Raw genomic sequence first — 8,822 nt, 5'->3', positions numbered from 1 at the left:
AAAAATCATAAAAACGAAAAAAATTATAAAAACAAGTTTTTCTCTACTCACTGAGTTTTCTGTGAGTCTTTCTTCTCTGTAGCACAGGATGGAGAATGGTTGCATGTTTCTTTATAAATATTTGTAATCAGATGCTACATGTTCGTAGTCAAGGAAGGTCTGAAGTTTATGCTGTGTTTATATCTTTTTAGAATGGGTAGATGGATATTCTGTAGTTGGCATGTTATACTGTATTTATATTTTTATAGTAGTATGGGTAGATGGAAACTTGGTAGTGGGCAGGCTGCTGGTTTTTGGAGATCTGTGGTGTTTCAAGGAATTCTGAGAGGTCTCAGGCCACAAACTTATAATCGTGTTGTCGTAAAATCTTTATTTTAAAATATTAAATTAGATCAATATTTATCAATTAAAAAAGAAAAAATAATGACTTAAACTGGCGGGAAACAGCTATTACCTGATGACCAAAAATAGAGAGTTCTTTTTCTGTTAGGAGGGGGTGGCTTTGTTAGCAAAGAAAGGATACTTTAAACTGAAGATCTGTAATGATGGAAGGTTGGGTGTTTGAGTTTTGTAAATGTTTTCCATGTTAATGAAAATGTATCTTCTGTATTCACTCTTGTTTCTTATTACCATAACTGCGCTTCATTAACCGTTGCTTATAATTGTATCTCTCCGCTGTTTTACAATGGATGTTCTTCAATTTCTGCGTTCATGTATTTTGAAAGGTCTTTAATGTTCCAAGCGACGCATCACTTGTTTCTCAAAATAATGTTTTTGACAGTGTCTCTCTGAGTTTTAAGATAGTTCAATGGGTTTGGCGAGTGAACTTTTTTCCGGACTTAATATGTAAAAAACCAGTATTTGAAGTATAAAGTGCAAAATCGAGTAAACGAAGATGCAATTTGTCATTTATGTATATGCTATGAGTAATGGAAGCTAATATATATACAAAGTTGTACTGATGTACACCATATTGTATGAGAGACAAGTGACAACAAAAAATTGTCTTGTATTCTGTTTTCAGCAGCTTGAATGCAAATTGCAGCACTAACCAAGATGTTGCATATCACCATATCCCAGATGATATGTTTTTAAGCATGCTATAATTTCACATTTCCTACCTCTATTAATATAGTCATTGTAAAATCTATTGTCACTTTTTATGTCATACAGTGGAAAGCTGCCTACTCTTCTCTGGCATATATACAATTAAATAAGTTAATCTGGTGCATATCTAACAGCGAATGCCTTTTTGGTTTTATATTTTTGAATAGTTATTTACATTTTGGCGATCATGGCCTAATAGCAGCTGACTTTTTATGACATATTATGTCTTACCATAATTAGGATATCTAGGTACATTCAATCCATCAATACACAACCAAAAACAAAATATTAACATGTATAGTGGAAAACAGACATATTCATGCAAAACAAGTGGAAACATGGAATATGCATTGATGACATATACCAAAAACATACTTTGTAGTAGCTTACTGCAACAGTTGAACGTGAAATTCTATGCATGTTGTGGACAAAGATTTGGAAGATATCTCTATAAAGCAATTGATCTAAATTTTTAGTCACTAAGGAAATTCCCACCTTAAAAAGAACCTGTAAACGTGGTAACCTTCACAAGTTTCCAAAAACAAAATGACAAAAAGTGTTCCTGGCTTTCGGCAAGCTTATAAGAATGGAGAAGTTGCTATATAATACCAAAACATTGGGAAATAAATGCCTCAAAGAATAGGTTCAGAGACTTGGAGAGAAAGTGATGAAACCCTCTGACATTGATGAAATCCACACATTGGTTCAGATGCTGGTGCTGTGAAGAATCATAGCTGCAGATGTCTTGCATGCAATTTACAATGTAGGGAAGTCATCTACTGCCTTTTGTGTAGACATAATTCTGGTTTACACGGACTTCAATTATGAAATTATAATGCAACAATGTAAAAAATGCCCAAGATTCAAGCTCTAGTGGACATTGTAATGCATGAAGCAACCATTGTCAATTATGTTTTCAAGAGTAGATAGTAACCTCCTCATCTGGATAATAATTAAACAATGAAATTGTGACTTAATTTGGATGGATGTGTGATTTATAATTTTGAAATCATGATAATCAAATATCACAATCTTTAAATTTCTAAAATGACCAAAATGGTCAACCATAGCGAGTAAATTGAGTTTGAAATTTCATTACCGATCAAGCAATCAATTAATGTTAAATATATATTAATATGTTCTCATCAATACAAATTAATTTTGCATGTGAAATTAATTAGCCGATAGGCTATTATAGATGGACATTTCACTCAAAACTTGTCTGTAGGTGGAAATCCACCTGAGAAACTGCTCTTGTTTTTTGTTGGCTGGTAAAATTTTCAGTTGCCTCCATTTTTATTGGTGAACAGAAAATCATTGAATCAAATCTGCATATTAAATCAGATCTCCTATGAGAAAATTAAATCTCTGTTGATACAGAGATTAATTTTGGCACCCATGTTCAATGATTAAGTACTGAGGATTGAAAAATAGACCTGAGTGAATTTCATCTTAGAAAGGGGGAAATGGTGAGTTGTACAAAAATGTCCTAGGTCTCAGTCCCTGCATAAATGATACACAGTTTTGCATCGCTCGTCGCCCAGAAGGGTGCAAAAGTAACAGGTAGCGTGTCACTAGTTTGGTGAATAATTCAAGCTTTTGGGTAGCAAGAATTTGTGGATGTGTGGGCATTTTTTCCAAGACAAAGGGATTGCATCTACGATTGGCTTTCCATTCATTAGCTACCAATTTGATGGAGGAAGAGCACAAATTTAGGAAGCAATGATATAATTCAGGATGTTGATCGTGTAAAGAATTCAACAAAGAGTTCAAGAGAGAATCGTTTGCTGTAGTCAGCCAACGTCTTACGTATTTTTCGACATTGTTGAATGGGAACCTTAAACCTTTTTGGCATAATTGAATACAATCGTTGCTTTCCAATTAACATCTTGCATTCCACACCCTCAGATTTGCAGAGCCTATTTTATAACTTGGTGTTGAGCTTGCACAGAGAATGTGGAAATAGGGGCCACACATTACCCTGTTTTGAGAAGGATGTGGGTCTGAGCATGATGCATCCATGGTTTGAGCTTTGAATATGATGCAATTGTTCACCACAAGAGAAAAAATTGACCAAGCCTTTTGACAGTTCACTCTGATTTGACCTTCCATGAACACAAGATTTAAGGTCTTTGTCTTCTCAATGCCACGGAAGTTGCTAGGTGATTGTCCGTGTCCATTTAAACTCATCTAATGGAGACTTTCGTGATTTATGCTTTGTGATTAATGTCTCAAAGTTTTATAAGTTGTTAGGCTTATCACGACTCTAGAAACATCAAGCAATGTGCACATATTCTTGGCACGAGGAGAACCTGAAGGTATCAAATCTCTGAAGCCTGAGATGAAAGAATTCCCTTATTTTTACAACAAGAGAAGCTTTACATTGCAAGGCAAGTATGATTTATTCAGTAAAAAAAATTCATTCTTGCTGCAATAGACTACATTATCTCTCTAAACACAATGTTTTCATGCATTCTCATAAAGGAAATATGTGCCCACGCCATTTAGGTAATTATTTTCCTCCATTCACAGGCCTCTTGTTCAACCTCTTGTTATTTTACAATCTAGGCACTCTTTATTTATGGTTCCTTGTATATGCTTCCTAATTTTTCTTACATGTCTACCAGGGCAGTCACAGCTACAACATCTGATAAAATCATTTCCTTCATCTTGTCCATACACAATTCAAAAGCCCTCATTTTGCCATCTAAACATATATAAAATAATTACAGTCAATTACAAAAACTAATTATAAGAGTGTCTCAAACCAAAGAAAATATGTTCAAGTTATAACTGAAAGAATCCCCATTTTTCACATACTGCATCACCAATCTTAGTAATCTCTTCTCCTTTGTATTCTGCTTGTGCAATGTTAACCATGTCAATGACATGAATGTTTTGTTGATACTCAAACTAATGAGGTAAAGATGAAAGCATTATAGGTCTTTCTTCATCACTTCTCACATCTCTCTGGAATTTTTTGGAGTTTTTAAAAAAGAAAATCATTAACATTCAACTAAATTAAGAGATCTTCCCCAGTTGGGTAAACTGCCAAAGGCAGTGGAAACAAATTTCTTCTCTTCTTTTCCAAGCAAATATTTAAGCTCAAAAAGTAGACTAAATGTTGCAATGAAGAGCCAAAGATCTTGTCTTTGAATTTATAGCACAGGAGGTCGGCAAAGTTCCGATATTCAAATCCATATCAAGTATGAGGAACACCCATAATTGGAGAATAGCATTTAGATTAAAATCAAAGGTGCATGTGAGCAAGAAAATTCAGGAATGAGAAAAGCATGTTGAACAATTAAACTCTTGACTTTGAAAAATATTGTGATAGCACATATTTGCTGGAATAGTTCTTATGAATGCAAAAAAATTGGCAGCATCTTAGGACAATTGGTTTCTACAGTTCATACACGTCAACTTTATTGTCATTGTAGTTTAGCTTTAAAAATGTCAATATAAATTCATCAAACTTTCTCCACATGTCAATACCTTTTTTAATATTATTTCATAGTTGTATTTAGAACAAATTATGTATGCGACTAAATCTTTTATTATTTAATTTGATAAGTTTAATTACTTTTTTTTTTTTATAGCATTTTCTCTTGCATTACACGCGCGCGTGCACACACAACACACGTGCAACTATCTTACATAGATTTGCTTGGAGTACCTCTTTCATCTCCTTCGAGTGCAAGTGCTAGTAAATAAGATAAAATTGAATAATATGTGAGGTAGAAGTTCAAACAAAAATACTGTTAGAAAGGTTAATCTTTCCTTGGATATATTAATTGGGATATTCCAAGGGTCCCTAAATGTAGTTTGTCCTCTTGTACACATGTGGAGGACATGTCATTGTTTGTCCTTTATTCCACATGTAAGGACAACTCTTGTTTATTTCTTTATTTAGTTTATCCTCCTTAAGAGGATTGTGACACTTTGCACACACCTATTATGAATGTGGCATTCATAGAAATGAGAGTTACAAATACAACTCCTCTCTCATCTCTATATAAGAGATGCTCTTCCTTCTTTCTTCTTCACTCTTAGCACTTGATGTTATTGTATTGAGCTACTTTTGCTCCAACACTCTCTCTCTCTCTTCTCTAGGCATTTGCCTTCATTCATAATACTCACAAGGGTTTTTTTTTGCTTTCCCCTTATAAATCATTGTCTCCATTGTTGAACCATCTTGGTGTATGCTTTTGGAGTTTGCTTATCTTATGGTAACATTGTTTCACACTTAACTTACTTGGATTGTTTCTCGTTCCTTGCTCAACATTATCATTTCTTACATGGTATCAGAGCTTGGCTATCTAATCCTTGTTTTAAGTTTTGTGTTGAAGGTTGCCATTCATTGGAGCACACCTTATTTGGAGACGTTATTGAGAGAAGAAGTTTGTGTTGTGATTTTAGCTCTTTTTTAACATATCTTGTGTATGCAGGTTTCATATTTTTTTACTAACCCTCTTTGGAAGGCTTGCCGCCAAAGGGTTTTCTTGTTAAATTTTAATTTTTTTTCTTGTTTTGGAAGGCATGCCGCCAAAACAAGAAGTATTATATGAGTAAAGTTTTCAATAAGTCTCTAATTTTCTTACTCCTTTAAAATTTTTTTTTTTTCCTTCTCTTTTAAAAAAAAAAACTTCTAATTTATTGTTCAAATATCATCTCTTACATGGTATCATTTCTTATTATTTTAATTGCTTAAATTTCTTATATTTTCATGTTTTAATCGCGCATAGCGCGGATCTTCCTCTTTAAACTTTTGTGGGCGGTCGCGCCACCCGCGCACCGCCGCGAGCCATCAACGTCGCCGCACACCATTAAAACCGCCGCACGCCGCCGCGTGCACTCAGCGCCGCCACGCACCCTCATCACCGCCGCTCGCTATCAGCGCCGCCGCGCGCAACCTACAATAAACCCTGTGTTCTCTGCTGCACGTAAACTCCAGTCGTTTTTTGTTTTTCGTTTTTTTCGCAGGACCACCACTCTGGCCGCCCCCTTCACACCCGCGGTAAACCCTAAGGCGCAGCCTGCGTTCAGGCCACGCGTTAACCGCCGCCTGCGCAGCCACACCAGCGGCTCCATCCTTATCTTCTTTGAACCACTTTTTTAAAAAAACAATAAAACTCCGCCCTTTTCACCGACATTTCTTTTTCAATCTTGGTTACTTTTTTACAAGGACTTTTTTTAATTAAAAAAAAGGAGATTTATTTTAAAAAAAAACAAAGTTTATTTATAAAAAAAAACCAAACAAAACAATTTTTTTTCATTTTATATTTTTTTTACTCTAAATTTTTAACAACAATATATATATACATACATACATATATATATATATATATATATATATATATATATATATATATATATATATATATATATATATATATATATATATATATATATATAAAGACATCATTTTTTTAATTAATTTGATTTTCAAATCAAGGCATTTTTTTTAAATTTTTTTTTTTTTTTTTGTAATCATGTCAACCTTAATTGCAGAAATAAAACTTAATTATTCTAATTATCATTCTTGGAAAACTCATATTTCATTTATTTTTCGTTTTAAACACCTCTTCAAAATAGCCACTGATCCTTCTTTTGAACCTGGTTCAGCGGCTACCCAAGACGAGAAAGATACTTGGAAATCTAAAAATGAAGAAGCTTTAGGGTTAATTGGTATTTCCATTATTCCAGATTTATATGTGTTAATTGCTCACTATTCTAAGGCTCATGATGCATGGTCCATCTTGCAAACCAAGTATGACAGTGGAGATGAATACCGCAAAATACAGTTACAGGGTCAACTTGAAGATCTCAGGTATGCAGATTTTAAAAGTATGGATGAATTTCTGTTAAAATTTGATTCTCTTAAAAGTCAAATTATTGCCTTAGGTGTTCAATTAGAGGACATTCGTTTAATTCATCTTATTCTTAAAAAGTGTCTTCCTAGACAGTTTCAACAGTTTATAACTAATATTCATGCACAACTTGCTATTCCTACTTTAACTTCTCAGTTAACTTATGTTATTTTTCAAACTTTATTAAGACAGGAAGAAGCTAAGCTAATTCAGTTTGGTACCGCTAAATCAATTGAACATGCATTTGTGTCTAGAAATTCAAATACTAATTCTCGTTCTAATTATAATAATAATAACCACAAACAATATAATACTAATTCAAATAATTCCAACAATAAATTTCATGCGAAATATAATAATAATAACAATTATCATAATAACACTCGTAATACTAATAATCACAAGAATCATTCCAATTCCAAACCTCATTGTTCTTATTGTGGCAAAGATGGTCATATTATCAATAACTGTTTTAAAAAGCAAAATGATAAAAAACCTATGAATAATGGTACCAATAATCAAAACTCAAATCATAAAAAAGGTAACTCTACTAGTTTTAATCCTCGTCATGCTTTTACTTGTACCTTTAATCTTTGTAGACCTTTAGAATGGATTGTTGACAGTGGTGCATCACAACATGTAACCTCTCATAAAGAAATCTTTGATTCTTTACAACCTGATGTTGCTAACATTCCTATTCAGTTAGCTAATAATCAGACTTGTAAAGTTGAAGGACTAGGTGATGTTACTATTCCTAATGGTAAATTGCATGATGTTTTATATGTACCTGACTTGAAAACTAATCTGCTTTCTGTTTCACAGTTATGTCAGGACTATAAAGTTGAATTCTACAAAGATACATGTTATATCATAGATCCTCAAACTCTAAAAGTGATTGCTCATGCTAAAATGGATAATGACAATTTGTTTAAATTCTATGAATTTGCTACTTCACGATATTCACTACATACTTCTATTGACTTCAATATATGGCATGAAAGACTTGGACATTTAAATTCTGATTATATTACTTTCATGCAAAAGCATAATATGTTTGATGGCTTGCCTCACATTATACCTTCCAAGATTGCCTGTATAGGTTGTATGAGTGGTAAGATGCATAGGGAGCCCTTTCCAAGTGGAAAATCATGGCGGGCAACTCATAAGTTGCATCTTGTCCATAGTGATCTTTTGGGCCCCATGGAGAATACCTCCATCCAAGGTTCTCGGTATGCACTTACCTTTGTTGATGATTTTTCTAGACGAACTTGGATCTATTTTTTGCATAGCAAGGATTAAGTTCTTGATATATTTATTGAATTTCAGTTATATGTTGAAAGGCAATCTGGTTTTAAACTTAAAATTCTTAGAACTGATAATGGCAAAGAATATGTGAATAATGCTTTTCATTCTTATTTGAAATCATGTGGAATTAAACACAAGCTTACTATTCCTTATACACCACAACAAAATGGTGTGGCGGAAAGAAAGCATCGGACCATTGTTGAAATGGCTAGAAGCATGTTGCATGCTAAGAATCTGCATTATAAATTCTGGGCTGAAGCCATGTATTGTGCAACTTATATTCTTAATCGGACTCCTACCAAAGCTCTCAAGCTTATCACTCCAGAAGAGGCTTGGTCTGGTAGGAAACCTAATTTACATCATTTACGGATTTTTGGTTCTATTGCTTATGTTCATACTCCTAAACAGAAAAGGCATAAATTAGATGCTAAGTCATCTCCTTATCTGTTTGTTGGTTATGATGAAAACACTAAAGGTTATCGTGTTTATGATTCCACTACTAACAAAGTTCAAGTTTGTAGAGATGTTTGTATTGCAGAA

Source organism: Cupressus sempervirens, chromosome 6 (assembly GCF_028749045.1).
Source record: "Cupressus sempervirens isolate cs-2001-9-10 chromosome 6, ASM2874904v1, whole genome shotgun sequence".
NCBI lineage: Eukaryota > Viridiplantae > Streptophyta > Pinopsida > Cupressales > Cupressaceae > Cupressus > Cupressus sempervirens.
The sequence above is the reverse complement of the archived record's forward strand: the minus strand, read 5'-3'. Positions refer to the sequence as shown.